Consider the following 17,122-nt stretch of genomic DNA (forward strand, 5'->3'; position numbering starts at 1 on the left):
AATTTCCAAACTAATTCCAACATAATTTGCACTCAGTAATAGTTCAGTTTCATTTGTATCATCATCAGTATATTCAAACACAAGTGCCCAGTCAAGATGGAATTTTGGCAGGTGAAAAAGTAGTTTTGCCACTGCGTTCTGAACAATTTGTAGCCAGTTTTCATAAGTCTGGAAGCTCCCAGTTACAATATGTTACCGTAATCAAGGCAGGAGGTAATTAAAGACAGGACAGCCATCCTCCGGACTTGGGGATGGAAAAAAGCCAGTGGTAGTGTAAAGCTTTTAAGGGTGTCAAACAGACAGCATACCGCATTACCTTGTCGCTGAAACAATGATTCCTAACAGCCGATTTGGACTTGGGGTGGAGGGGGGCCTAGAACAGTAGGCCACCAGTGATCTCCCCATTCACAAAATAAAATGACAGACGGAGTGATGAAACTTCACAAAGACTCACCCTTAGTCACAGATCTGGCTTTAATTCATTGTTATTTTGCTTGCCACGTCACCCCAGTTTGGACACAGCCATATGTAAATCATTCTTGGCTCTACTCCCCATGGGAACAGTCCAGCCCGAACTGCCAGGTCATGCCCTTCCTGGACCAGAAACAAGCTTCCTGGGACCAGTATCAGGGTAGCTTGAATAAAGTGGCGCAGCAAACAAGGGACCCACGTCTGGGCATACCCTTAGCCACTTAGGGTGCACATAGCAACATTGGAAAATAAAATCTTAGACTGAGTGTTGAAACTTTTCAAACACTCAACCCATGTCACAGATCTCGGTTTAATCCATCACCCCAGTTTGGACCCAGCCATATGCAAACCAGTCTGCTCCCCATGGGAACAGACTAGCCTGAACTGCCAGGCCAGGTCCTCCAACAAGCATCCTGGGAACGGTTTCTCCCGATTCATGCCAATGTTTGCCAAACAAGAGAATCTCTGTTTTATTGGCATTTATCTTCAAGCAGTTAGATTACATCCAGTCACCAACGGCGGTCATACAGTTCTGACAATTTACAGCACCATCTGCATTCCCGGCCGACTAGGAGACAGTGAACGGGATGTCGTCTGCGTAAAATGTCAGATTCCACCAGGTCATCCACTGGCTTTACATAGACGTTAAAGAGTGATGGACGTAGGGCAGAGCCCTGGGGGATGTTGTAGTCTAATGTTCTTGTTATACTGCTGCTCAGCCTGGATGTCTGTGTGAGAGAATGTTGGTGAATGGAATGTTCATGTGTGTGAGTGCCAGTTGGTGATGGGCTGAGCAGCAGAGAGGCTGCTCCTAGTGGGGCTCTCATCCTGTAACATCCTACTTGAATAAAGATACCTGAAGCTATTACATGGACCAATCTACTTTATTTACAACTTATTTTGGTGATGATTGGAGAAGACAAAACCTGCATGTGCCACCTGTTGGACTACAACTTACAAGCGCTAAGTTACTGGAAGTTCTTGAAAACGCTGGCCACCCCAGCACCACCAGTGACCACAAGACCAGTCAGCCCCAACTCAGGCGTGCCAGTCCCTGCTTCATTTTCATCCAACTTGTTCTGCTGCCCGCCAGTTCTTGCTGGACTTTCTACATCCTCCCTGCTGTGACCCAAGAATAAATGTCCTTCATGAAGAGTTGAGTTCCAAGGATTCTACCTGGTATGACTAAAACCCTATTATGCGAGTTCCTGTCCTAGTGTGTGGAGTTTCACAGTGGTCTGATAAGACCTAGTCTCCATGTCTTTCCCGCTGTGAGGTTTTCCTGTAACCTGCTTTGCTCTGCTGCAGCCATAGAGGAGAAGACCTGCTCTTCTTAATCTAGCTGCATGCTCTTAGCAATTCACTGTTCCTCTTTACTGCCTGTTGACAATCTGACGTACTGCTGGTTGTGAGTGCCTTTCCCGTCCTGCCAGCTCTGCTTTCCCGCAGTGACTCACCGGCACCTCAGACAAAATAGAGAAATTGGCAAACTGTCAGCTAATACTTTTGTTCATTTTGGTGGGACTGTCGCCGGTGCATTGATCGGTAACTGTATGTTCTTTGTTTATAAAATTCAGACTTCACTGCCTAATGTGATTATCGTTTCACCATGACAGTTCAACCGCTGCCTGTCATTTTAAAATTGCCACAAGCTGTGTACACAGAGCAGGCGCTACCTTACCTTACTTCAGCTGTCCAGCGATGCCTCCTTTCACTCCTCTGTGACGTTTGATTGTCCACAAGGTTTCCTGCTGTTGGCACGTTTTGAAGCCGGGAGCCATCCGGTGCGGCGTCACCCGTGCACACCGCCATCTTGATTTTGATGTGTTCTCTGCAATTCATGTGCAGCTCCCAGCATACAACGTGCTCTGCCAACCACAGTTCTGCTTTTGTGATTTTCAATATAGTTTATTGCAACGTCGTCATGCAGCAGCAATCAAAGGTTCTCTTGTCAGTTTTCTCTCATCAGGCCCTGCATTTTTCCCTTTGGCCTGCGTCTTATTGTGCCCTTGCACGGTGCTCTTTGGTTGGTCTGCCTTCTTCTTTAGCTCGTGGGAGCCAACTTTTCCAGGAATCCATTGTCTCCAACATGTTGAAGATCTTTCTTCTGCCATTGGAGCTTAGGACTGTTTGCCATGACTCTGTGTGAGAGAATGTTGATGTGTGCGAGTGTCAGTTGGTGATGGGCTGAGCAGCAGTGAGGCTGCACCTGGTGGGGCTCTCATCCTGCAACATCCTACTTGAATAAAAATACCTGAAGATACTACATGGACCAGTCTACTTTATGTTACGGTCATCGACTGGCTTTACAGAGATGTTAAAGAGTGAAGGACAAAGGGCACAACTCCAAGTGGGACCTGAGCTCAACATCCTTTCAAAAGGACTGCTCCAGGTCATTACCGAGCAGACAATTGACAGGCATGGAAGGGCTTACAATGGACGCAAGACCCCCCCCCCCCCCCCCCCCCCACTCGAAAGGAACCTGCGCCACTAGACACTGGCGCTCTGAATTATCGACTGCGATCACCTGGTGGAAGGCCCCAGGGACCGCCTGCGTCTCAGGGACCGGGTGACACTGAACTGAGGTCCCATTGGCTCCAGTATCTCTGAGAGCATCTACCCTTTTCCCGTTGATGGTCACCCAGGTGCTGTATTTCTTTGTGTTATGGGACACCTGGGCTCCTGGGACCACCTCACTTTAACCTAGTGAGATGAGGGTAATGTCTGTGGGGTCGCCACCCTCTTGTTGGGACTCCTCCTCCACCCCAAGAGCTACGCTAGCCAACACTTTGGACTGCCCACCAGTGGATGGCTGTGTCCCCTTTGGGCACCTAGGGTCTCCCTTCATGTGCTCCATCTGGTCACATGCAAAACACTTGTGGGGCCAGTCTCGGCAGGCTTTTCTGTCAAGGCCCTTGCTTCTTATCTCGGGGGATGGGAAACTTTACCCTGGGTGTTATTTTGGGGCTCTTTTGAGAACTCCTGTGTTTTAACCTTGTCCCCCCATTATTCCGCTGGGGACCCTGCCCACCTTTGGCTGAGTCTCCCCCAAATGCTTTCTTGTGGACCCTGGTACTCACCCAACGGTCCGCCTCCATAGCAAGCTTCCTGGCGTCAGTCATCTTACTATCTACTAGGTGCTGGCGCAGATCTGCAAAACAGACTGGACCCGTGCTTCCACGCAATCAAATTGTAGCGCCCCCTTAAAATCTGTCACATTACTGCCCTTCACCCATCCATCCATCCAGCTATAGACAAAACCTATCCACACATTCCAGCCACGTGTTGGCATCAGATTTCTTCCAGGACCTAAACTGATCCCTGTACTTTTCAGGGGTGAGACCTTTCAATATTCGATAATGAGTTTAGTTTATAAGGAAACTGCATTCACATTTTGATTACTGGATTCAGATATCAAAGCTGTGAGATGCTCCCGTCATCCACATCAGAGAGGAGTGCATTCTTTTGATCTGTGTCCCTAAACATGAGAGCGTGAATGGTATCCTTGAATACTAATTATCCACAGCCTTTTACCTGCAGTGAGACTAATTTATACAATGTGTGCAACTCCTTAGTATCATTAAAGAATGTGTCAGGGGTACAATGTAATCCAACAAGCTTACAAAAAATCCTCATACAAAGAAGACAGCACGTCTAGCAGGGCCAGTGAACATGCTTGCATGGTGTACACCCCCATGAAAATTCCATGAACACTAATTTTGGGAAACTCTTCCAAGCATCCTTCCTCTTGAGGGATCAAGATCACCATTTTTGGGGCAGAATTTAAAACACCTAGAAAAATTCACACAGCAGTCAAAGAGTTTGAGGATGTGCCTTAGAATTATACACAATGACAAACATTTACCAGAGTCAGATGAAGATCCACAACATAAGGAAGTTGGCTTGTGTGCTTCGTAAGGAGAGTAACTATGGGAGAGAAAAAAATTACATTAAATAAAGCATATTGTGTGCAGCATACCACTGTTTTTAACACAACTAGGTAAATTTCAAGAGCTTATGGGGGCAATAGTTTTGCAAGTACAATGTGAAGTGAATGAGCAGAGTGCTGTAGTTCATAGCATATTAGGGCTAACAGAGTGAACTACATAGACTACTAGTGTAAAACCTAAAAGACATAACTTGAAACACAACTAGAACATCACCTAAAATGAAAATATCTGGGTTTATACAAAGAACACCAAAGATACTGCTACAGCTCCACTCCAGATCAATGACCAGTAAATATACTGTTACAGTTTAAGCCTCCACAAGAAACGAGCTATCATTATAATAGTGAAGTATCTTGCACTTTAAAAAAACGTACAGATTAATATGGCAGTGGCAGGATACTTCTAGACATCATAAGAACTATGTCAAAATTATCTTCTCCCCTTTAAGAGACAATACAAACATGAAAGAAGCTAGATAGCCAGGAGTATGCCAAGTGACCCACGGCTAGCAAAGCTGTCGTGCACAAAAACATGTTTATCATCATACAGAAAAATAGGAGCAAACAGCAATGTGACAATCTCCCCCTCCTTCTGATGGGGGTTTGATGATCAGCCTGTTCTATTTCTCAGGCTGGGGAAAGAGATTTCAGAGGGGGAAGAGTGGGCAGTACATTCCCAATGGCACTGCTATTCTCATTACTTCAGAACGGAGCAGCTTCATGTTAAATGATATGGAAAGTATGAAGAACGCTTTGCAGAAGGTCTAGGAAACTCATGAGGAAAATCAGTGGCTAAGCAACAAATTCCATCTATGTTGCATCATCTGATCAGATTGCACATTGCAAACGAAAATGCAACTTTCTAACCCAGAAATACCAATACTGGCACCCACAGTTATTGCTGGAGCTTTGGGCCTGCCTAGTGTGAGACTACTTCGATTAGGCATTCCTTTAGAAGGTCCATAATCTTTTCTAGGAGAGCCATAGAATCCTAATGTACTTTTTACAGGTTGGCTTGCTCTTTGTGTGCTGGTCAGCTGCAATTCTCATACCAGAGTCCAGGGAGACCTTCATTAATTCCTATCAGAGAAGAGACAGAGAAGTATGGTTTGTTCCATGGGAGGCATTACTTTACTCGACAATTTGGACTGTTTCAAGGATAAGCTACATAGGACATTCCATTAACAAACCACAATAACATTTACGGCCAATGAGTGTCTCCGATTAAAAAAGGTGAAAAAAGCCACTCGTATATTTGACTCGCTTCCACAAACAAACAGGTAACCAGCTAAAGGACATGTTCACTGTAATACGTCATCAATCAACGGATTGTGAGGAACTAATAAGACTTGGTCGTTCAGCTAAACTAAACATGACAATGAAAGTAAACAAGCACACAACTCGTTCCATCACAAGGCAAAGAAAAAGATCCAGATAAATAACAACATGAAGAGCATCATCAAAAGCCACAGAAATAATGCTGTACAATGCCTTCGACCGGAGAAGAAAGACAAAAGACAGTCAATGAATATTTGTGTGTATTGTATTTTAGATGAGATGGAGTTATACATTTTGGAGAGGGCATACCACTACCAACCTAATAAATTGACTTTGGTTGGGTCAAAACACAGTTCCAAGAGAACCTTTGCTCAAACACTGATAACTATAGCACAAGCAGCTGGCAATATCTATAGAAGTGTTTGTGTAGTTCAAGTAGTAAGAACAATTTTAAAATAAAGAAAACAGCTCAATAAAAGTTTCAAACAAGTTTAGAAACATAATGAAAAAAGTAATAAACACAGTTTACCAGGATCTAGCCATTATTTCAGATCAACCGCAATGGAGCAGACATATGATATAGGAAGCAGATCATCATGTTAATGTTTTGCCTTCAGACTAAACCTGAAACGGTTTTCAGAGCAAAAGAAAACTTAGAAACAGAAAATACTGGTTATCTGGCTGCTTTAAGTTCAAAATGCCTGGGTAAGCTTCAGAACAAAGTCCTCTGGAGGTGAGAACAAAATGAGTAAGTATCAACTTTTCTCAAGTGCTGAAAACATTCCTCCTAGTCAGTCTGACAGCCCCTAGCTCCTGTCAGGTCAGGCTTCTAAGTACTAGCTCAGGCTTCTAGGAACCAGGTCTCTCTCCTTAGCCATGTCTCCTGCAGGATCCAGTCCTATGTGGTCAGCTATTCCTGCTTGAAATCCGGAATCTTTCTACTTAGTTTGTGCCTGAATCAGGCAAGCAGGAAGCCAACCATTTTCCTTTGAAGAACAGTTCAAGTCTCTGCAGGAGTGATACATTTTCAAACCATGTGGGAATCCTCTCCTTTGAGCAGCCCTTCTTCAAGTAGACTCTTCCTACATCCAGGAATGTTCTCAGGAGGTGGCGACTGAGGTCCCAGGCGTATTTTATGCACCAATTGGAGGAACTCTACCACCCAATCATAACTATTTTCTTGCAGACTCCCTACCTCATTTGGCAGCATTTACTATTTTACTTACTTTAAAATTACCCAGGAGCCTTAGTTTCAAGAGGCAGAAACCAGCCAGCCATGAGCCAGCCCTGTCTTCAGTTCCTTAGCCACTCCCTTATTTACATGAGCTCTCCTTCCATCTAACAGGGCCCAAACTTGTTCTCTCCCTTGCCGCTACTGTAGCCTGCGAGTATGATAAGATCCAAGGACAAAATGTGAGAGGACCTACCTGGCATATCCAATTCAGAAGAGGTAGGAATAAGGCAGCCCTCTGTTCTGCCAACAGTTCCATAGCTAATCGCTGCTTGGTTATCACCAGTGAACATCCATTTGCTCTTCCTAGGTTCAGAGGCTTACTTTTGCCCTCAGAGACATGAACTCTCACAGACAAGGATGTCAAATCCAGCTCTGGAAGTGTAATGAGCGGCAGCACTGATTTTAAGAAGGTTCAGTCTAAGGCAGCCTAAAGTAAATTTTTACAAAATATATTTTACACTTAAATTATCAAAAATCTGATTTTACCATTAAACCAGAGTCTGAGTAGTAGGTAGCAAGTAACTTTTTTTTTAGCATTTACCAAAAGAGGAGACAGGAAATAAAGGTTTTATTTACATCTAGGCCCTTTCAGGAAATAAACTCTAGCAAGGATTACACAGTGAACCAGTTTTGGGTTGGTTTTCACTGTGAGAGCACACTAATCCCAACTTATAGAGTACTCTAGTTTTATATTTTAGCACCTTGTCCTAGGGGCGTCCAATGCATACTTTAGGGCATATATCAATGTATAAAAATAGGTTTTCCCTATATGGCACAGCTCTGTAGTGCATTTAAACTGCAACCCAGATGCAGAAAAGGTAAATTTGCTATAAGAGTGCACCAAAAGAGTTAAGAAAAGGAAGAAGGGAAGCAGGAGAGTGCAGCAGCAGGGGACAAATCTACCTGCTGAGGTCTCCCCACAATATGTCCAACAGGCTACTCCATAGTATGGGAAATGCCATCCTATATGTATCCTTAATGGGAAATGATGAATACGTTTTTAATTTCCAAATATTTTTTAGGGATTTTCAAGAGTACAAGTACAGCATGAGCCAATACATACTTTCAGTGACTTTATACATTGTGTTGGATAGGAAGCATTGAAAAGTGCACAACGCTATAAAGCTTCACCAGAGTTTTGAGCTTTGTTTCCAAAAGAGCTGTTATGAAAGCGATTAGCGCCAACAAGCTTCCCATTAATAGGTATTATCTTTGTTGTGAAGGAGAAAGAAGAGAGCAAAAAGACTTGAATAGGAAGAAGAGGCAATAGTGGTGGCGAGGACAGAAATGAGTCAAGGGAAGCCTGAATAGTCCATGGTATTGGGGTGTGAGCGAGGTGAGTCTCTGGGGTTGAGAAGTGATCAATTTTGGAGAGAAACAGGTGGACAGGGGATGTGTCATTGTGTATGTGCTGCATAGTTGAGGATCCGGGCGTTTTAATTTCTGCAGATGCGTGTATGTGGGTGACCTAGATTGTTTGGAGACATTATGGTTATGTTCCTTGTTGAAGGGGATATTGTTTGAGCCTATGAGGAACATACTCAAGCCCACCAAGTGTGGTCAGATATGGCTTTGTAGCTTTTACGGTCACAGAGTATCGTCCTGGCACCCACAGTAAGTATTATGTTTAGTAAAAGGAGCAATGTGCCTTAGTAGAAGAGGAGGAGTAATAATCCAAGGGCTCAGCGCAATGATTACTGGGTTTAGGTTAATGTTGCATTGAAAGATCGCATCTATGGTCTCTTGGATTCCTTCCCAAAAGGTGCGAAGATGTTTAAAATTGAATATAATGTGATCAAGAGCTCCAGTTTCGTCTGAACAGCTACAACATTTATCCAAGTCCATCGCACTTGATTTAAAATGTTTGTTAGGGGTCCAGAAGAATCTGTGTTTCAACCAATATTTAAGTTGTACAATGGTGGGTAAAATGTTTAGTTTGGTTATGGATTTCCATATGACAGCCCAGGTACACTCGGTAGGAATTTCAATAGCTAGTTTGAGGCAAGATACAGACCATTTCTCCTAAGTTTAGAGGTTAGTTATGGGGTCATCCCTCTGTAGAAGTCTGTACTATTTTGAGGCTTGATGGTCATGAGAAGATAATAGTCTGGCCAACCCTTCCTACTTGTTATGTTATGTTAAATGGGAATTTGTAAGCGCTCAGCTACTCAGATGAGTGGCCCGGCGCTGTGGCATGAAAAAACATATTACATGCAGAGTGAACGCAACAGTTGGAATTACATCTGGAATAGCCAGGTTTTCAGGGATTTTCTAAAAGCTAGGAGATTGTGCGACCATCTTAATTCCATCGGAAGCTTGTTCCATAGTAGTGGTGCGTGGCTCTGAAAAGAACGCCCCGCTATCCGTGCTCAATGGTATTTAGGGAACCGTGCCAGCTGAAGTGAAGAGGACCTCAAGGTGTGACCAGGACAGTAAAACTGGATTCTGTTCCTGATGTACCCGGCCCAAATGCCATGAAGGGCCTTAAAGGCCAGGACCATGGATTTAAAATAAATCCTCTTGCGGATTGGAACCCAATGCAGAGAGTGCAAACAAGAGGACGTGCGTGGGGGAATTGGCTTTTGGTGTCATGGGGCACTCACCTTGGTGCCTGGAGCTGCTGCTGCTCACTTCCCTGTCCTGCCGCTGCCCGTGTTGGTCCCTCCCGCCGCCTTAGCCCACAAACATCACAGCGAGGTGAGCGAGGAGTAGGCGAACCACAACCCCCAGCATTCTCAGCGGCAGAAGCCGCCTACGCCCTCACCGCGCCCGGGGGCGCATAAACTACAGCTGCGCCCCGGTGGAGCGGGTGAATTGGCTTTTGGTGTCGTGGGGCACTCACCCTGGTGCCTGGAGCTGCTGCTGCTGACTTCCCTGTCCTGCCACTGCCCGTGTTGGTCCCCTCCTGCCGCCTCAGCCCACAAACATCGCAGCGAGGTGAGCGAGGAGTAGGCGAACCACAACCCCCAGCATTCTCAGCGGCGGAAGCTGCCTACGCCCTCACCGCGCCCGGAGGCGCATTAACTACAGCTGCGCCCCCGCGTCGCTGGACCGCGCGCGGGCTGCGCCGGGCTAAGCCCGGGCAAAGTGTGGGCCGTCTGTGGCCATCCGGGGCCGGGCCGAGTAAATTCCCTAACATCTTGTAACTGGCTAAATGAGCGGTAAGTGGTGCACTTTGCTACTTTGTATATTCATGGGAGATTGGCCATAATGGGCAAACACAGCACTATTACTCCAGCGTGCAAAATTACTTCTATAGACAATATGATGGAACACGCTATGAACATGGTGAGCAGTGAAATCCATCTCACTGAGAGAAGATTGTCCATGAGCCCCTCAAAACCACCACGCCTTGATCACTCTGATATTATTGATCCAAGTGTGGTACATACACTGAGGCATAGAGCAATTGTACACTCGCCACAAACTGTAACTGGAGAGAATATGCCAGACATGGAAGGGCCCGACCCCACAGGATCAGTTAATGTCGAAGCTGATCAAAACCCGACTGAATCTCTGATCACAGTAAATTCGCTCCCATCGCCCAACCCAGAAGTATGCCGGACAAAAAAGAAGAGGCAGGCTTTGAAACCACCTTGCCCAAAACCCAAACGAAGACAGTCCCACGTTTGAACTCCCAAAGTTCAACATTAAACAAGTGGCTATGGGATAATACAAATACCGCAGACCTAATTACAAGCAGCGACCCATGTTGTAACCCCATTGATCCAATCGTCGTAGCTGTTGAGGACACACAATGTAACCCCACCTAGATGAAGTGTACACAAACTGCCTTTTCAGATTTTACACTCGGGTACACCGCTATTGACATTATTATGGATACAGTGTATAATCGAATTAAAGGGCTTGTGGATAGAAACTTTGATAAGCTGTGGAAGCGTTTAGATCGCCTGGAAACTTTAACTTCCAAGGTCACATCGCCCTGTAGGGAAAGTCATGACACAACTTGAAAGGTAAATACCCAGGAACCCCCCCTCCCCCTAGAGTGCAACTGCCCCACCTTGTTCCTTTAGCCCCCCAAATTGAAAAATCGATACCAACCATTACTAATCATAATAAACCAACATCCCTTGGTACCTCCCAAAATGTGAACCGAAACGTCCCACAAAGAAACATGACAGTCAATACAAGCATCGCTGAGGTCGGCCACAAGGGGCCAAATAAGGACACGTTGAATTTACCACCTGCTTCCTGTCCATACGTGTTAGTTCTCGCAGGGGTAACCCCATTAGAGAAAAATATAACAGAGTCATGGGAACAATTAAGAAACAAATGTATGGACTGGATGGCCAAACATAAAGGGTACAGGAGGTCTAACATGCATGACATTTTAATGGTACGCAGGGTGGGCTGGGTGGGATCCGCAATGAAAACCATCAGGGGGGATTGTATTGTCATCAGCTTCTCACGGCCAAGGACTGTTGGATCCATACTTGCAGTTAAGGAAACTAACAGTCTCTTTTCAACAAACATTTGTTCCCTACCCCTTGGGGTCTTTTATAAACCCCCACCGATACAGCGTCCATTTTTTAGTCCTTCTCATCAGTGTGTAAATCGCTTTTCGGCTTAGATGCCCTTGATTGACCCGTACACAAAACCCACCTTAACAGCCCGGTGTGCATGGATACTGATGAGATTGTCCATAATAGCTATGGGGCGTCACAGTCCCACTCAGTTGATTGTCCTGATTCCACACTGAAGGTTTTGAGCTGGAATGTGGCAGGGTTAGCCCCAAAGCTAAACTCAGAGGATTGGGTAAACATGATAAATACATTTGATATTTCTCTTGTTCCAATAGACTTGGGCCACTAAAGAATTATACCTTGAAGGGAATTGATGTTTTAACATTATTCCCCCTAATTCTTCATATGGCAGACCATCGGGGGGCCTATCAATATGGGTCAGTATCGCCTCAGGTGGCAGAGCCAAATCAATCCCCACTAGGAACATTAATTTTCAAGTCCTAATTTACACACGGGGAGCCTCAATTGGTTTTATTAATTTTTATAATAACGATTTTTTAACCACATCTAACCCTCATTTTGTAAAACTTTTTAATTTCATCCAGGACCGTGACAATTTATTGGGAAAGTATAAATTGGAGGGGATATGTTTGGGGGGTGACTTCAACACCAAGATAGGAAAGGGATTCAATGGGAATCCCAAACAACCCATGTAAGAGAGGTTATGAGTTATTAGATCACCTATCAAATTCTAGCCTTATAAATGCGATGGATATCGCCCCAATAAATATCACTGATAATCCAATCCCTACGTATAAAGGCCTTGGACGAGCCTCTATTATAGATTATGTCTTTATATCCCCCTCACTACAAGACTATCTACTCCGGGTGGAGGTAAGACCGTCCACCTTTGGAGATCACAATCCTATTATTGTACTGTTAAAGGTGGCACGGCGTCCTAATTTTAGTAGAGAACTAGGAGCGGGTAATTTACATCTTTCAACTGACACCCTGAGAGTGAAATGGAGGGGCATGGATTATAGAGGGATTTTTACGAGGATGGTAAAAACACATCCCTCTCTCTGTGAGGCTTGCCTTACTTTGGGAGACCCCAATCCAGAGGCAGTCCATGCTTACACTGAACTATGTGAGTGCATTAGAAATTTGATCTCAAGACCAGTGATCGCACATAAATGCGAGCATAGATGTTTGACAACACCTGTTCCAGAGACAATAGGGAACTCAGAGCAGCTCTATCAGCCCAACCTAGAGATCTTACCCTTATTCGCATAGTAAGGTCTCATTATAAAAGGGAAAAAGTATGATAGTGTTTGCAGTAGCAAAATACCTGGAAACCTTCTGGCGTAAGAGAAGACGCTTGCTACCTAGGGCTGTAGATTAACTGTTTAATTTTATTAACATCACAATGTATCTATCCCTTTTTTACAACTACTTCTATCTTTTATTGGCTCAATACAGTTGTTGACCTTTTGAATACAAACTAGCTGCTTAATTTAAAATTTCGAACATCATCAATTTTTAACTATTTCCTATCATTTTTAATGTTTTAAGGAATCTACTTTAGCCTCTGTTGATTAATTGTTCGGGATGCAATTGCCTGTTTGATTTGTATCACTATTGTATATTATCTTTTATGGCAACTTAGCCGAAATAAAGACTTTTGATGATGATGATGATGATGAAATAAAATGTAGGCGTGACACGGTCTTGAAGGAATATTGGAACAATCTGGCTTGCGCTGCCAAAACTAACACTACAAATATTTTTTGGTCAGCCACCAAGTCTTTGAGAGCTTTCGGGAATACAACCACCCCTCTTGACTGTAATATTACCAGCGAAGCATGGGCCGTCCACTTTTCAAAAATATATGCTTTCCCGCCATATTGCGAGGACACCCTGGATAACCTCCTGCTAACAGTGGAACAGTGTCCGAACCTTAATTTAATAATAGGAAAGTATACAATCGCTCGACACAGTCCACTTTACCTGGCATTTATGAACCTCTCATCCACCTTTGATTTTGTCAACAGATCAAGGCTCTGGCAACGTCTCCTGAACTACGGTCTAGATAAAGATTTGGTACACTTTTTAGCCTACCTGCATAGAGATTTAAAAGTCCGAATAAGGATTCGCATTGAAGGACGGAGCAGTGTCAGGAGATATAGTGGTCGGTAGAGGTGTTAGACAAGGGTGCGTCCTTGCCTCACTGTTATTTATTTTATACATTAATGAACTCCATAATGTCTTGTCTAATAAAACCCAGACGTCCCCATAATAAATATCACTAAATTGCCCGCCTTACTATATGCAGATGATGCTGTTTTAATGGGTCGTACACCGAACGCCCTGAGAATTTTAGTCAGGGGATTTGCAGATTTTATGTATACTTTGTACTAATTTTAAAAAATCCTTTTTAATGTGTTGTGGCCCTAATAAACGACCCATTAATAGGATTATTCTGGACCAAGACTGCTTGCTATGCACTCGCACTTTTCCCTATCTGGGCATACAATTCACGGATAGCGGTTCATGGACCCCACATTTGGCCTATGGACGGTCTAAGTTCACAAAAGCTATAAACTCAGTGCTGAACCTCCCTAAACCAAAAAGAATAGAGGTGGTACTGTCACTACTCAAAATCTACAGGACACAATGTGTACCAATTATGACCTATGGGGCTGAAATCTGGGGATTTACAAACCTAAAAAGTGTACAGGTTGAGGAAAACAGATTTTGCAGAAGGCTTTTAGAAATACCTATCTCATCGCCTACTTTCGTAAGCCATACTGAGTTAAAATTGTCATATTTGGAGGATTACATCAGGTCTCGCCCTGCCCTGTTTTGGTTAAAGGTTTGGAAAAACCCTGAAGCCTCCTTGACCAGGGAAATTCTGGTTGATTGCCTAAAATGTGATCAGGGCATTAGAATCCCCTGGCTGGCCCAGGTACGTGTGAGCCTGATCGCTGTTAATCTTAAGCACATCTTTGATAACCCCAATGAATTAGATGGGATTGATGGGAAGATCATCCGTAAAACCCTATATAAATATTACGAGGGAAATCAGATACAATCAGGAATCAGCCAAAGTCTCCGTGAATCAGTATATCCTAATGAAAGGTGACGTTGAAACCACTTTGTGTCTACCTGTTAGTTATCTCCTAAAAGACATCACACGTTGGGAGCAGTCTTCTTTTTCTATTAAGATCAGAATCTATACAATATGTACTGTGCTTCCCTATAGGCTACCAACCAAATATTGAGAACCTAGCTTGTCCATGTGGGAATCCAGGGAAACAATCCATATTAAATTTTATGTTCTTTTGCTCTTTTTATCAAAAATATAGTATGCAGCTGCTGATACCGTTTTTTAGAGCTAAGGGCATAAAGGATTTTAAAGTAGCTTATAAAATTATTTTCCAGCTTAAAGATGATAATATTATATATTGTGTGTGCACTTTTTTTTAAATGGCTATCCGTTCTCGTTCCTCTATAAAATGATGTCTGTTAGACTAGATCGCTTCATATGCATTTAGAGGTTTTTTGCACTTTCTGTATTTTGCACCATGTACAGCTGCACTTTACTTAATGTTGCAAACTGTAATTTATATGAGCTCCAGTAATCGGCTCCCCCAGTGGTTGCTAAGGAAAACCCGGCATTTCGCTCTTTATTAGTAATGTTATCCTAAACAGGAATTATGCACTTTCTCACTTTCTGCACTTTATACGATGCTGTTAATTGTAATCTATATGAGCGTTAGTAACCTGCTCCTTTAGTTGCTGCTAAGGAAACCATGCATTTTGTATGTTCTGTTGCAATCTCAAATGGGATTTTTGCACTTTGACACTTTACTTGATGTTGCTATATAGTAATTTATCTGAGAGTTGGCGACCTCTTGGGAAATAACGCACTTTGCACACTGGCATCTAAGTATTTTGGCCCCCTCGCCGTCCCTGCAACCCCGCACACAACTTCACCTCCCAACCCATCTTGTCCTCCGCCCTCCCAATTAACTCTCCCACTCAACTCTCCCCCAACCGGACCTCAATGCCAGCTCGCAATCGCAACAACCGCCCTTGTCGCACCCACAACCCTATTTCTGATCTCGACACACTCACCCTTCTCCGCTCCTATGACCCAGCATCCCAAAATGACACAACCTCCCCACACCTCACCATCCCCTCGATACACTCAAATCCCCTTAGACCCCCCACACTAAACATCAGATCCTCCATCCTCAATAACCTCAGAAGAGTCCCCCTCGCTCTTGAACAACCCACCACCCCCAGCACACCCCGTCTCAAATGCACCCTCCTCAATTGTAGATCGGCCTCGAAACATGCCGCCGCCATTGCAGAGCTCCTCTTATCGCGGGACCTCGACATAATCATACTGACTGAAACCTGGCTAACTGAATCTTCTACACCTATAATGGACATTCTAGTTCCCCCTAACTACCACATTATCAGGCTCGACAGATCAGGCCAACTGGGGGGTGGAATCGCATGCATCTACAGGAACAACATCTCTGTTCGGAGAGCCAACTCCACCTCACTACCATCTCCAAATTCCTGTGAATACATCTGCCTCAACATTATCAGTGAGGGCAAACCGATATGCTCTCTTCACAGCATTTACCACCCTCCCAGGGACAACTTCACCTTTTCCCAACAAATCATGGATATGATCTCAACCAATTTCGGGCGGCAGCTCACCCAAATATACCTTGGGGACTTTAACCTCCACTGGAACGATCGTAATGACGCGGTGGTAAATAGTCTTAAAAATTTCCTCGACACCCTTAACCTCACCCAAATATGCAACAGCCCGACACACGAGAAAGGCTCTATCCTTGACCTGATCATCTCCAAAGAGGACTCTATCCTACTCGAGTCCATCCAACCCTGTGACTGGTCAGATCACCATATTATCCCATTCTTCATCAATGAAAAAGTTAAAGTCAACCCGACTCAATTCCCCAAACCGAAAGTTTGGAAAAGAGACATGAAAAAACTCAACCCAGGCTCTTTGCCCCCCAACAGGCGCAATCTCCTTCTTCCACCGACAGACGATACGGACGTTCAAACCCTGACTGACCACTATCTCAATGCCATGACCACAATAATTAATGAGGCTGCACCTTTGCAGCTGAAAAGAGTCACTACTAAAATCTCCAACCCATGGTACGACGGGAGTCTCAATGAGGATAGACGAGACATGCGAATGGCTGAACGTATCTGGAGAGCAGCCCCCTCTGCAATGCACCTAAAAGACCTGAAGAAAAAGAGAAACGCCTACTTAAGGAAAATAAAACGTACAAAATCAGACTTCTTCAGCCGCCAGCTCGACCAGGCAAAAAACAGACCGAGAAAACTATTTGAGCTTATCAGATCACAATCCAAGGAACAACCCCAACCACTTAACACTGCGAGTAAAGCACCCTCCTGTGAAGACTTCGCTGCTTTCTTTATCCAAAAAACTGACAACATAAAAAGCGATCTCCTTATTGATGCAAGCCTCCATTCCAAACCCCAGTGCCCAGCAACCGCTGAACCAAAAAACAATGCTACATGGTCAACCTTTGGCACATACTCGGAAGAAGAAATTGGTAAACTGCTCAACACCCTGAAACCATCCAATCACCTCACGGACCCCTTGCCTGCCTCAGCAGTGAAAGACTTTACCCC

The 17,122-nt window shown here is 44.3% G+C and overlaps 1 protein-coding gene across 1 annotated transcript in view; it reads right to left on the reverse strand.

Annotated features, from left to right (window-relative positions):
* IBTK (inhibitor of Bruton tyrosine kinase) overlaps positions 1-17,122 on the reverse strand; it is a 732,550-nt gene that overhangs the window by 647,333 nt on the left and 68,095 nt on the right. The window contains exon 3 of the mRNA XM_086926550.1: positions 4,337-4,398. The gene's annotated coding sequence lies outside the window, so the exon portion shown is untranslated. The remainder of the gene's footprint in view (positions 1-4,336; positions 4,399-17,122) is intronic.

Source organism: Lissotriton vulgaris, chromosome 6 (assembly GCF_964263255.1).
Source record: "Lissotriton vulgaris chromosome 6, aLisVul1.2, whole genome shotgun sequence".
In the NCBI taxonomy this organism is placed as follows: Eukaryota; Metazoa; Chordata; class Amphibia; order Caudata; family Salamandridae; genus Lissotriton; species Lissotriton vulgaris.